The 13,437-nt window shown below is 44.7% G+C and overlaps 1 long non-coding RNA gene and 1 other non-coding gene across 2 annotated transcripts; both read left to right on the top strand.

Annotated features, from left to right (window-relative positions):
• The first annotated feature begins 11,776 nt into the window (after nucleotides 1-11,776).
• LOC129692911 (uncharacterized) lies at nucleotides 11,777-13,033 on the top strand. Its single transcript, XR_008722785.1, has 3 exons — nucleotides 11,777-11,866; nucleotides 12,087-12,142; nucleotides 12,572-13,033. It is a non-coding gene; the product is annotated as an uncharacterized LOC129692911 (long non-coding RNA).
• LOC129692943 (small nucleolar RNA SNORA26) lies at nucleotides 12,257-12,378 on the top strand. The gene has a single exon (XR_008722801.1). It is a non-coding gene; the product is annotated as a small nucleolar RNA SNORA26 (small nucleolar RNA).
• Nucleotides 13,034-13,437: the final 404 nt, after the last annotated feature.

The raw sequence follows: 13,437 nt of genomic DNA, 5'->3' as shown, positions 1-13,437 counted from the left end.
CCATGTGCCTCTGCCTCCTGTGGGCTGGGATCAAAGGTGTATGTCACCATGTCCAGCAGGTTGTCCTGTTTTCTTGACACAGGGCTCTCTCTATGTAGTCCCGGCTGTAGGTTTTTCTTGTACTATCTTTATTATCTTTTTTTTTTTTCTTCAGGTATTGTCCAAAGGCTAAGCATGCTCTCTGCGGCGCCATGGGCTCTTTTTTCTCTGAGGATGCCCTTCCACCCATTTTTGTCACGTGGCTGCTTGCTAAACTCCATTGTAAACAGCATGGTTTCATTCTCCCTTTGCTCCATTTCCCTTATGGACGCTGCCAAGACTTGCAGCTGCCGGCTTCTTGTTTCTCTTTAATGCTTATAAAAAATATTTTTGAACTTCAAAGGCATATAACAACAACAACAGTAATAATAGTGTGGACCTGGAGGCGTGGCTCAGTGGTAAAGGACTCGCCTTGCCTAGCACCTGGCACTGAAAAAAATTAATAAGTAAGTACAAAGATAGCTTAATTATGTTCCAGGAGATGGTAATTACGAGCCATTTGATAGAAGTTCCTGTAAAAACAATAAGCTTCGACTCCCAAATAGAATAGACTCTTACAGGTTATAACAACATTGAAAGACATGTTCTATCTAAATTAAAAAAAATAAATAAATAAACTAACTCTGGTGCTCTTAATATTTTTAATTAAGGCAACATATAGGAAAGTACATAAAGCTTAGGTGAGTGCTGATAGAGCGGGCACGCCTGGCAATGACTGCCCAGGCGAGGGCCCGGAGCAGCGTCCATTGCTAGGACCTCCACTCCCTTTCCCCTAGGCTCCCCTTTGCTCCCCTCCCGATGCTTCTTCCATTTCCACAGAAAACCTCACCCTGCTTTCCGACACCATAGTTTGGCTCTGTGTGCGGTTTTGTTTGTGTACATTTATATAAATGAAACCGTGCAGTAAATGCGCACGGTATATGCTTTGGCTTCTTTTCCTCGATATGTTTGTGAGGTTCATCCGTGTTGCTCAGAAAAGCTGTGATTCTGGGCTAAGCCTCAGTTGTAGAGTGCTTGCCTACCATATTGCAAGACCCAGAGTTCCATACCTGGAGCGGGGGGTGGGGGGAGCTCTAATTATTTTTCTCGTCTATTTTATGAACATCTCCTAATGCATTTATAATAAATTTGGGTTTTTTTTTTTCTAATTTGACCTCATCACCAAAAATGTTTCTGAAACTTTTCTTGTTCTTCACTGTACATATTTCTGCTTGTAATCCACCTTGTGAGTATGAACTTCAGAAGACAATGCTAAGCCGGTGTTTGAGGTGACCATATCAGCTTTCCCTCCTGCAGAATGTTGGGGTTCTCTGCTCCACAGTCTCCAAGGATTTAGATAATGGGCTTGATAATGCTAGCCTTTCTAATGCATTGCTTTACAGTATCCTCACTGTATAGTTTGTTTTAAATACTGTGTTTTAATAAAGCAATTGTGGTTTTGCTTACAGCACAGGAGAGGGAACCATAGATAACTTCACAATGCTCCTGAATATACTTTTGCTCAGCATACAGAAGGCTAAAGGAGGAGGATTTTGAGTGCCTGGCCAGCCTGGACCATTGGCAACGACTCCATGGCATCCTGGTTCCTTCCATTGTAGTCTCGATACAAAAACATCAACACAGACATGAAGCCGCTGTTTGGCCAAAGGACCCATCTAACATCCCCTTGGAACTAAGGGAGGTGGACACTAAGGTAGGGATGTGGCTGAGTGGTGGAGAGCTGCCTGGAGGCTGTGGGCTCAATTTCCAGCACTGAAACTTGGAAAAATAAAATAGGAGTTAGGCAAAACAAGCCAGAAGCTATAAACAGTAATGGAGAAATAACGAACTTAAAAAAAAATAAAATAAAGGGGACTGGAGAGATGGGTCTGTGGTTAAGAGCACCGGCTGCTCTTCCAGAGGACCTCGGTTTGATTCCAGGCACGCATATGGTGGCTCACAACTGTCTGTAATTCCAGTCCTAGGGAATCCGACACCCTCCTCTGGCTCATGCAGGCACCAGGCACACAAGTGATGCACACACATTCATGTGGACAAAACACCCATACACATAAAATAAAAATACATGTACATTTAAAACTAAAAAAACTAGAATAGCTGATACGACATCAAGATTCACGTAATTTAACCAAGTTAGAACCAAAAGCAACTCAGTATCCAGAACCTCAGTCTGAGACAGAGGTAGGAGTTTGGTCCACACACCACAGCCTCCCAGAACTACTCCCTGAAATGACCTTTCTTAAAGTCTAAAGTTTGTCCTGAAACTCAATCTAACTTCTCAAAGTTTGGATTCCTTTTCAAAATGTACTCAGCTAACCATGAAGAAGACTGATGTGTCTGTATGCTGAAATTGTATGGCCATGCTTTCTCTCTCTAGATAATTAGCAGAGAACACAACACTGGACTCCAATCCCAGCAGAACATACTATCAGCCTATCACTCTTCAGAAAGGCGGGAGCAGTCTGTCTAAATTCCCACTGCTTTCTCGGCCAGCAAATCAAGACTTGGGGCAGTGGTCCTGAACTTTCCTGATGCTGCGTTTCTTTCAGACACTTTCTCTTGTTGGGGGGACCCCAACCATAAAATTGTTGCCCTTGCTTCTTCGCACCTGTAACTGCTATGAATAATAATCTAAATATCCCAGGTGCAGGGTATCTGATAGGCAACCCCTGTGAAGGCATTGCTCAGCTCACAGGTTGGAAACGCCAGCTTGGAGTCTTAGAGAGCAGTCCCGGTAAGTCCTCTGCCCCTTTTCATTTGCTGAGTGCTAACCATGTGACGGGACAGCTTTCTCACAGAGGTATCAGACGGTAGGCCTACAGGCCTTAGCGTGTGCACATTGAGTGACTGGTTCGCACCTTTCCCTTTCATCCAGAGCTGCCTGCAGACAATGGCTCCCATTCACAAAAGCCTGGCCTTTCCTAACCACAGCACATTTAACTTGTCCTTGGTTTGAGTGTCCACTAATGGCTTTGACAAACCAGCTGTAACCCGATTTTCACTCATCTCTAATCTAATCCTGTTCTATTAGTTTTTGGTATTAGTTTAAAGCATTTATTTCCCCTAAATCTAAAGTTGTAAAGTGATGGCCCATAGACAGATCTAGTTTGACTGTTGCTGTATAGAAATCCATTTGAATCAGTGTCACCGCCTGAAATATAATGAGTTCACATGAAACTTCAGATGATCACAGCTAAGAACCATGGTGCACACCTGTAACCCCAGCACTTGAGGAAAGGAGGCAAGAGGATCCGGTAGCTTACTGCCAGCCTTAACTACATACTGAGTTTGAGGCTATCCTGGGCACCATGCTACACTAGCTCAGAAGAAAATTTAAAAAGAAAAGAAAGAACCATCAAAAACTCAGAGTATCAGGACCGAGGAAGCTTAAGTGTTTGTCCCGCAAGCATGAGGTTCTGAGTCCCATCCCTAGAATGCTTTTTGTTTTATTTTGGAGCCAGGGTTTCTCTGTGTAGCCTTGGCTGTCCTGGGCTCTATTTGTAGACTAGGCTGCCTCTGCCTCCCTGAGTGCTGGGATTACAAACATGAAACACCACACCCGGCTCAGAACCTTTTTTTTTTTTTTTTTTTTTTTTTTGCCTGCCATGGTGACAAATCCCTGTAATCTCAGTACTTGGGAATCAGAGGCAGGAAGATTTTTGGGACTTGCTGACCAGCCAGCCTTGCTAACTCAGTGCACTCCAGGCCAGTGGCAGTGCCTCCTGAGAAATGACACCAGAGGTTGACTTAAGTCTGCCACATGGACTTGCTCACATACCTTGACACAAATGTGTGCACACATGTACAAACATACACATACACAATAAAGAAGCAACAACAACAACAAAAAAACATTATCAGTGTCTAAAAGCTATAGCCATTCAAGTCCACATTCCTGGCTGAGGCCAGAGGTAGCTGAGTGGAGTGGCCTCCTTCAAGGGGGCTGTGTCTCCTCACTCACCACAATCCTCTATTCAGGCCTCCTCCTCTCTTATGTCGCCTTCCTGGCAACAATGGCATTTGAGTTTCCAAATTCTGACCTAAGCCAGTTCTCCTCAGGCCAGGTTACTGTCTGGACACAGCAATGTCACAACACCAGCAGCAACTGAAGACTCTCAAAACTGGGCAGTTGTATGTAAGTGTGCCCCTGCAAGGCCCTGGTGAAGTGCCCGACCCTCTTATTGCTGTACCCTTTCTTTGTGCTGATTGTTGGCAGGGCTCCTCTGGCACACACACAGGAGCTGCTCCCACTGGAGAATGTCAGGATTTCTGCATCCCCCATCAACCGGATTCTGAATCCTTCTTCCGAAGCACCTGCCAAGAAAATTGCTGGGAGATGTGATCTAGCTTTCTCTGATCAGCAAAAAACACAATCGACAGGGAGATCTGTGCACCTGAATCTTTAATTTTTCTGAAGCATCACATTTTCCCTCTGTGAGTCAATGCATTCAACAATGCCACTTAGAATTCAATAACCAAAGACAAATGAAACTATAAAAATGGAACATCTTTTATGGAAAACCAACTAAATACGTGTTTTGCTCAAAATGTCAAGCATCAGAAGACTTAAATAAAATATGGAAAGTGTGTTCCCTAGGGGGAGATGAGCGATTCAGAACTAGAGTGGATGACAACAGTGCTAATTCAGATTTCAGCTACAAGCGGAAGAAGAACTGTGTTACCTGGTGAGGTGACATAGCCAAGAGAGGAGCAGGGGCTTGAGGGGACCTCTGGGGCCAGAGCAAGAGCAATGCAGGAAGTGAGGGTGTAGATATTGTTACACTGTGTCCCTGACGATCCAGAGGGGAAATTAGTTCCTTGTCATGTAGAACCCCATTACACAGGACTTGGTGTGTGGGGAATATATCTCTAGAGTTCTAAGAAACCCAATCAAGACTCATCCCTGACAGGATCCCAGCACTAACAGCCCTGTTTTGGTCTGCGGGGCTCTGCCAGAGAAGCGAAGCCTTCTGCCCTGCCTTCTCTTGTAAACCTATGTGGGATAAATGCAGGGGGTCCCTCCAACTGTCCTTTAATCCTAGTGCCCCTATGCATGCTACAGCCATCTTAGAAACTTCCAGAGAGTCAGCAATATGGATGATTCCAGAGCTCTGCTCCCAAAGACTCTAACCCAGGAAGTCCTGGGAGTGCTTGGGGTGCGGAGGCAGGAGCTGACATATCACACAGGCTCCCGGGACTTCTGATCTAGGAACGCTCTGTCAGAAGGCTAATGTTAGCATATCAATTTGAAGAACACATCTGCTGTTGAAACATTTAATACATAAATATTCTCTGTTTGGTGCTGGAGAAATGGCTCAGCAGTTAAGAGCACTGTCTGCTCTTCCAGAGGTGCTGAGTTCAATTCCCAGCAAACACATGGTGGCTCACAGCCATCTGTAATGTGGTCTGATGCTCTCTTCTGTCATGCAGGCATGCATGCAAACAGAGGGCTCATATGTATAAACAAATAAATCTTAAAAAAGAATTACAGGAGCAGTGGTACATGCCTCTAATCCCACTACTCAGGAGGCAGAGACAGGTGGATCGCTGTGAGTTCGAGGCCAGGTCTACAAAGTGAGTCCAGGACAGCCAAGGCTACACAGAGAAACCCTGTCTTGAAAAACAAAAACAAAAGAAATGAAAAATCTAAGTTCGTAATTAATAAATAATACAAAATTAATCTCATCGTAACTTAAAGTTTTTCTGCTAAATTTCATAATGGGCAAGAAAGGAGGATTAGTGTTGCCATTCCTATATAAACTGTTTTCCATGGGACCAAACAGTCTGAGAGAAAGCTCTTCCCTCCATAGAAGCTCAGATATTAATGCAAAGGTGTGGTGAATCTTGAAAAAAGATGGCTAAGGATGGAAGTAGAGACTTGCCTAGCATGTATAGTGCTGTGGATTTGATCCATAAATAAATAAATAAATCAGTCATTATTTCACAACTACTGATTACACAAAATGTGTAAAGAATAAACACAGATGAATATAAAAGCCCTTTAGTTAAAAGGTGAAAAGGGGAGTCAGACATAGTGGTTCATGTCTGTAATCTCAGCACTTGGGAAAGAGGGATGAAGGAAGAGCATGTGTTCAAGGTTATCCTTGGCTACATGGTGAGTTTGAGGCCATTGTGGGCTACCTGAAACTCTGTCTCAAGGACAAAAGCAAAGCAAACACAAGAGAGATGAAGGCCAACTACCAGGATTAATAGATATTCAGAGCCCACTGGTGAGGCCTAGAGAATGTGGGCCAATGTATCACAAGGAACCTTGTGACAGGGAATACTAGCAAGCAGAAATCTTCTTGCCCTAAAATTCAATCTCATTCTCATTAAGTCAGAAAATAGGAAACACAAGTGATAAAGAAATAGCAGAGGAAAATATAAAACAAATCTAGATCACAGGTCATTTTGAAGGACCATCTAATTTCCTTGACAGATTAGGGACTGAGTAAGGACAGATGGGTATTATAAAGACTTAAGGACATTCCAGATGCTATATGTAAGTCTTGTTCAGGCTCTCTGTCTCTCTGTCTCTCTCACTCACTCTCCCCCTACACACACCCAGTTGTTGTTGTTTTGAGGCAGGATCTCACTACATATAGCCTTGGCTGGCCTGGAACTCCCAATGTAATCAGACTGGCTTCAAAATCACAGAGATTCACCTGCCCCGAACCTCCCAAGTACTGGGATTAAAGGCATGCACCACCATGCCTGGCTTCTAGTTTAGATTCTAACTAAAAGAAAGTGACTATAAAAGACAAATATGAGCCCCCAAACAGATGTGGTAGGTGCTGCCCAGGCCTCACCCCTTCTGAGGAACATTGGCAGGTGATAGATAGTGCCTGGGGTGGGCTGTGTCCACTAGTAGGCTTCCATGCTTACTAGGTGAGGGTGGACTGCCCCTCACCTGCTGGTATAATGTTTTGGACTGCATACACCTTACCCTTGTTCATTCAAATGCTGATTCCTCTCCCCCACTATCTGTTTTCAATTTGGACATTGCTCTGTGATCCTTAATCTAATCATCACCTGTCTCAAAACAATCAGCCACAATGTTGAGCAATGGAGAGGACAGGGTGGGACATCCTGGTTCAGAGCATGAGGAGAGGAAGGAGTAGGAGGGGAACAAGCTGGGAGAGCAGAGGCTGGAGGAGAAGTCTTGGAACGATGTGGACAAATGAACTGGACCTAAGATATCACTAAAAGCAAGTATAATGGGTGAATCTGAATGGTATGAAACTATGTGGGCTTGGAGGTCTTTAGAATGGAGTAACTATTGCCCAGCATTGTGTTCTAGGTTAACTAAATAAATCCTAGTCTCTGTGTGGTGATTTGGTTAAACAGCTGTTTAGGATTAACTGCAGCTTTACTAAAAGATATATCAATAGTAAACATTAATAACCTAATACAACACTCACCCATGGACAGGACTAATTGGGCTTAGTGAGTTTTTGTTTTTTTGTTTTTTTTGTTTTTTTGTTTTTTTTTTTAAGATATGAAGTTGAAAGAACTTCTTGAGTGAAGATATGGGGGAAATTAGAGGGGATAAATATAATATTTTATTGTATACATGCATGAAACTCTCAAGAATAAAGAGAAAAGTTAAAGGCAAGTGAGATAATCAAAGTCAAGGAGTTTTGCAAAAACTGGAGTGAAGATGAGGTGGGTACCAGATGAAAAGGATTATCAAAATATTGATAATCACCAAAGCTTGCTACATTCTTCATAATTAGAGAGATGCTTGGCATTTTCCATGATTAAAAGCTCTTTTAATTGTGCTGTTGCACTGCCCCACTCTCCACCCACCTCAGGCTGACGAGGTCAGGAGAACCGAGGAGGGGGTGGAAGCCCTCAGGGTTCCTCAGGACTCAGGGTTCCCTTTCAGAGGCTCAGCATAAACCTCCTTCAGACAGCCATCATTTACTGACCCTGGAACCCGTGCCTTTTTACTCAAAGTCCCTATCTCAGTTACTTTTCTCCTGCTGTAATGAAGCACCATGACTGACGCAACTTATAAGAGAAAGCATTTAGTTTGGAGCTCACGGTCATCGTGGAAGGCAGCTTGGTGACAAGCACAAAGACATGGCGCTGGAGAAGCAACTGAAAGCTTGTGTGTTGAGACAGCAACCACAAGGCAAAGAAAGACTCAGCTGGAATGCTGCTGGCTTTTGGAATCTCAAAACCTCAAAACCTCAAAGCCTTCAGTGACACACCTCCTCCAACATGGTCGCACCTCCTAACCCTTCCCAAACAGTTCCACCAGCTGGGGACCAAGCATTCGGACAAAAGGGTCTATGGGGACCAATGTCATTCAAATCAATACAGCCCCCCAAACGTACCAATAGTGTTCCTTACTATTTCTTTCCCCTTCCTCCTCCTCCTCTTTTTCCTCCTCCTTTTTTTGTTTTGCCTTTTGAAACAAGGTTTCTCTGTTGTAGCCTCAGATGTCCTGGAACTTACTCTGTAGAGCACCTTGGCCTAGAACTCAGAGATCTACCTGCCTCTGCCTCCAGAGTGCCGGGATTAAAGGCGTGTACCACCACTGCCTGACATGTCTTACCATTTCTTTAAGACCTCATGAGATCAGAGTTCCATTTGCAGTTTGGGGTGGGGGGAGTGTAAAAACAGCCTAAAAAGCACTACTTTTCTATTAACTGATCATGAACACCTTTCCAGGAACATGATAGCAAACAATTATCCACATTTGGCAGCTTTTCTGTTGTGAAATGCCTTTTTACATGGTGACCACGTGTGAGAGTGGTGATGGCTGCCTTTGTGTTGGCCTACTTCTAGTGTAAAGTGACAGCTGGGTTACAGCAGCCATAACTTGATTTGTTCTGGGTCAATTTAAAGAGAGCGGTATCAGATTCATGGCTTCCATTTTCCCACACCTGAGCCAGAGAGCAGGCTCAGCAAGTAAAAGCTCGTGCACACAAGCCTGCTGACCTGAATTGGGTCCCTGACCCCCAAAGTGGAGAAGAGAACCAACTCCCAAAAGTTTCCTCCCCCCCCAACCTCCACAAGTGCATTGTAGCACTTTCTCTCTCCATAAAATCAATTTCCCCTACCTGATTAAATAATCAGAGTACATTTGTAAATCTGGAGGTCAACACTATGAAGACATATACATTAAGTTAGTTGTTAGAGGCCACCTGGCTTTCATCACCTATAAAACCTAAACTTGGCCGAAAGCAAGGAGGTTAATAAACACCACACATAATTCTCATGGCCATCATTCCTTTCAAATGTCCAGCTCACCGCAGAGCTTAGGTCCTTTTTAGTAATTCTAAAAGCGGTGTTTGCAAATTTATGTTTTAAAAGTATTAGAGACCTGACATGTTTGTATGGCATTTCCTGTATCATGCTAAGCGCTGCTGAAGTCAAGATTTAGGGACACTTAGGAGTGTTTATTTATTGATTGATTAATTTTCCTAAGCTGTTTGTTTGTGTGTGTGTTTGTTTCCAGACGGGGTTTCACTATGTAGTCTTGGCTGTCCAGGACTCACTTTGTAGACCAGGCTGACCTCGAACTCACAGCAATCTGCCTGCCTCTGCCTCTGCTGGGATCACAGGCATGAACCACTACACCCAACTAGAAGCATTTTCTGTTTTGTTTTGTTTTTTGTTTTTATAGTGTTCTTACATGTGTCCAAGTTATGCTCAATGTCTGAGAACAGAGCAACTGGTGTGTTAAACATACAGAGTCCAGACTCCCCCAGAGAGCACTGAAAATCATTCTCTGGCACTGGAGAAATGGCTCAGCACTGCTGCTTTTCCGGGAAACCCAAGGTTCTATCCAGCACCCACATGGTATTCTGGCCACCAGGCACACTCATGGTACACAGACATACATGCAGGCAAAATGTCCGCACACCCGATAAAACAAAAATAAGTAAGTCTTTTTTTTTTTTTTTTTTTTTTTTTAACCATGCTCTGGTAATATGGCCTGGAACTCTGTACCTCTAGCAAGCAGACTAGAGGATTTATTTCAAGCACTAAAGTTTAACAATCAAACCTTCAAGAATATAAAATTTCTCTCAAGTTTATGAGAAAAGCACAAATAACAACACCAGAAATAAACAGTCAAAGCCTATAAATGGCAAGCTTTAGGAGAGTGGCCTGGTCTTTAGAGTTAAAAACTAGTTTGTAGTGATGGCCCAGGCCTGCCCACAAGAAGATCAAGAAACAAGATCAGGAGGTCAAAGCTAGCTGTGGCTACATACAGGAAATTCAAGGTCAGCCAGGACTGCAGGATCCAGAAAACAGACTATACCAAACCTGATGAATGGCTAAACAGATTGCTGTTCCTTATAAGGCAGTTATTGTTCAGCCATAAAATAAACTGATGTATGATACACAATACAATGTGGAGAAAGCTTGAAAATATTTCAAATGAAGAAAGCCTATTTTTTAAAAGGTCAGTTGTAGCGGGGTGGTGGTGGGACACGCCTTTAACCCCAGCATTCTGGAGGCAGAGTCAGGCGGATCTCTGTGAATTTGAGGCCAGCCTGGTCTCAATTCACAGAGTGAATTCCTGGACAGCCAGGGCTACACAAAGAGAAACACTGTCTAAAAAAAAAAAAAAAAAAGCCATTTCTATGAAAAAAAAAATTTAAAAATGACAAATCCATAGAGAATGTTTTCCAAGAACCATGAAAGGTTGTTTTTTGTTTTTTAATTTATTGTTTATTTTTACGGGTATGTGTGTGAGCTTAGGAGTGTCCACAGAGGACTTTAGATACCCTGAAGCTGGAGTTACAGCAAGTTGTAAGCCACCTGAAGAGGATTCTAAGAGCCTAACCCTGATCCCCTGCAAATGGAGCAAGTGCTCTTGACTGCTGAGCCATCTCTCCATAGGGCTTCCCCCCCCCCAATAAAACCCTAACTGTGCAAATGACCTAGGAGTAGACAATGATGATGATTATAAAACCTTGAGAAGGGGGATTTATAACACTTTCATTCAATCTCAAAAAGTTATCTAAAAAGTCAAAGGAGTTACAAAGTAGTTTTTCTAAACTAAAAGAGGCTTCATTGATTTTTTTTTTCCAAACTAAGAGGCTTTAAAGAAACACAAGTGACCATAATGAATAGATCGTTTGAGTACACATTATAAAGTAACATTGTATAACATTGTATGAAAATCTGGACGTGAACCTGCGGCCATTGTTTGTTTTAGCAATCACATTGGCATTGTCCCCGGGCGTGACTGCCTCTTTTCTTTTGAATATTGAAATATTTAGAGGTGAAATAAACGAAGGCTTGAAATGTTTTAAAACCCACCCCCCAACCCCGCCCGGCCCCAAAAGATGATAGGTAAAATGAGAAAAGTATGTGGTCTGGGGTGAATGGTTGGTTGTTAGCTGCGAGGAGAGTTCAGGAGAAAGAACACGGAAATAGGCCGGTCCTTCTAGGGTTAGAGACAGGCCCTGGGAGCGAACTAGCTGAACCAGACAGGATCTAAGCGGGAACACACGGAGCCCCGGCGTAGTTTTAGGGAAGGAATGTGTTGGACCTGGGTCGGCGGGGACAACCAGAACCCGCGAGGAGGGCGACGATTAGCACTGGGTCCAACGCAGTGAAAGCAGAACCTGCGCTGCGAGCTCGTGGCCCCGCCTCACCTGGCTGATCCGCAACGACCCAGCGATTGGCTCCCCGTACCAGCCCCGCCCACAACCCAGGACTTGGCTGCTCTCTTTTTCCTGTCCTGGTCCCCTCCGAAAGGCCCGCTGATTGGCTGCGGGTTTCTGGCCGGCCCCGCCCCGCTCCCCGCTTGCTGTATTGGCGCAGCGCGCACAGCCTCGGTCTTTCTGCCCGGGCCTTGGAGGTGAGTGTCCTCTTGGGAGGAGGGTGTCTTGATGGCCCGTGTCCCCTCGAGCTTTGCCCGCCCCGAGCTCAGCTGCTCCTGGCGGCCAGAACGGAGGGGTAGAGCAGTCCTCGGCGGCCCGGGGGGCGGGCGGCCGTGCCCAGCCCGGGGCCGCGCGAGACACAAGGCCCTGTTCGCTGTCCGGCCCGGGCGCCCTGACCACCGTCCTTTTCCTCCGCAGGCCGACCCTTCTGGACTCGGTGCCCAGCCGTGCGGCTGCCTCGGACCCAAGCGCAGGTACGTCCCGGCACTGATGGAAGGAAGGCGCAGGCCACGTGGCCGAGGAGACCGAGGTTCCGGCCGGTCTTTGTTGAGCTGCTTTGCTTAGGCCCTCCCGAATCGCCCTTTCCTGTGCCCTTTTAAGGTTGTCGCAGTACTTTGAGAGGCTAACACAGAAGGGCAAAGGAACTCTCCATAAAACCCAGAGAGGAGACTGCACACCTCCGCTTTGGATCCTGTCTGGAGTCACAGATCAGCCAGGAGCTTCGCTTAAACTTTGAGCGTGCCCCTTTTAGATTTCGGGTGGCTTCTAGGAAGTGGTTGAGAATTCAAGAGAGAAAGAAGGGATTGGCCTGCTTTTCTAGAAATGGAGTTTCAGATCAGCCGAAAAGGATATGTGCAATTATTTTCCACCTATCTGAGACGTTTTTTATTCTTTTCTTACAGGTTGAAAACTGCAAGAAAGAAATTAGTGAACTGAGGGGCTCCAAGGTGAAGTAGTCTCCACGTAGTGCCCTGGCTTGCCGGCCGCCCGCTTTGTGGCTGAGATAGGTGAGGCCCCGTTTGACAGGTGAAGAATGGGGCCCACGTGAGAGTGTCCGTGAATTGTAGTAATTGGCGGTGCTGAAGGTAGACTCCCGAAGTCTCCCATCAGCATATAGAGTCCTCTCCTGCCCCTTCCTGACTCTCGAGGGCTAGTGTAAGGCATGTTAGGCATTTTTAAGTAAGCAGGGAGAAGGAAGATTTAAAGGATGTTCATAAGAATATGTTGTCAGAGTTGCCTGGAACCCTCTGCATGCTAGGACGAGTTCTTTGCTAGTAGCTAGTCAAGATGTTGTTAACCTGTACATTTTTGTATGTTGGTAATTTCCCGCAATCTTAAATAAAGTCTTTCCTGTGTCAATTTCATAGTGGTTTTAAGTAATCCTTTGTGCTTGCCTGTGTCCTTAGGACAATTGAAGGAAGTAGTCTGTTATTCTATGACGTGGGCTCCCTCTGATCAGGCCCTCAGGCCAGGCACCTTTAGCTGTGGGGTTATTCTTAGCATTGTTTTTCCTTTGGCCTTTCCAAACTTACTGAATGCACAATTTCCATTTTGCTAGGCAGGTACTGTGTGAGAGCTCCCCCTCCCCTTTTTTTTTTTTTCCAAGATAGGTTTTCTGGTGTAGAGCTGGCTGTCCTGGACTCACTCAGTAGGCCAGGCTGGTATAAAATTATGGAAGGATTTTTTTTGGTGACTGTTAAGCAGTTGTGTGTTAAATATATAATTGTTTTTGCTTTTTAAAGCAATTCTGGGAACACAGTTGTCTGTA

This window comes from Psammomys obesus, unplaced genomic scaffold, assembly GCF_907164565.1.
Source record: "Psammomys obesus unplaced genomic scaffold, mPsaObe1.curated_primary_1811, whole genome shotgun sequence".
Classification (NCBI taxonomy): domain Eukaryota; kingdom Metazoa; phylum Chordata; class Mammalia; order Rodentia; family Muridae; genus Psammomys; species Psammomys obesus.
The sequence above is the reverse complement of the archived record's forward strand: the minus strand, read 5'-3'. Positions and strand labels throughout refer to the sequence as shown.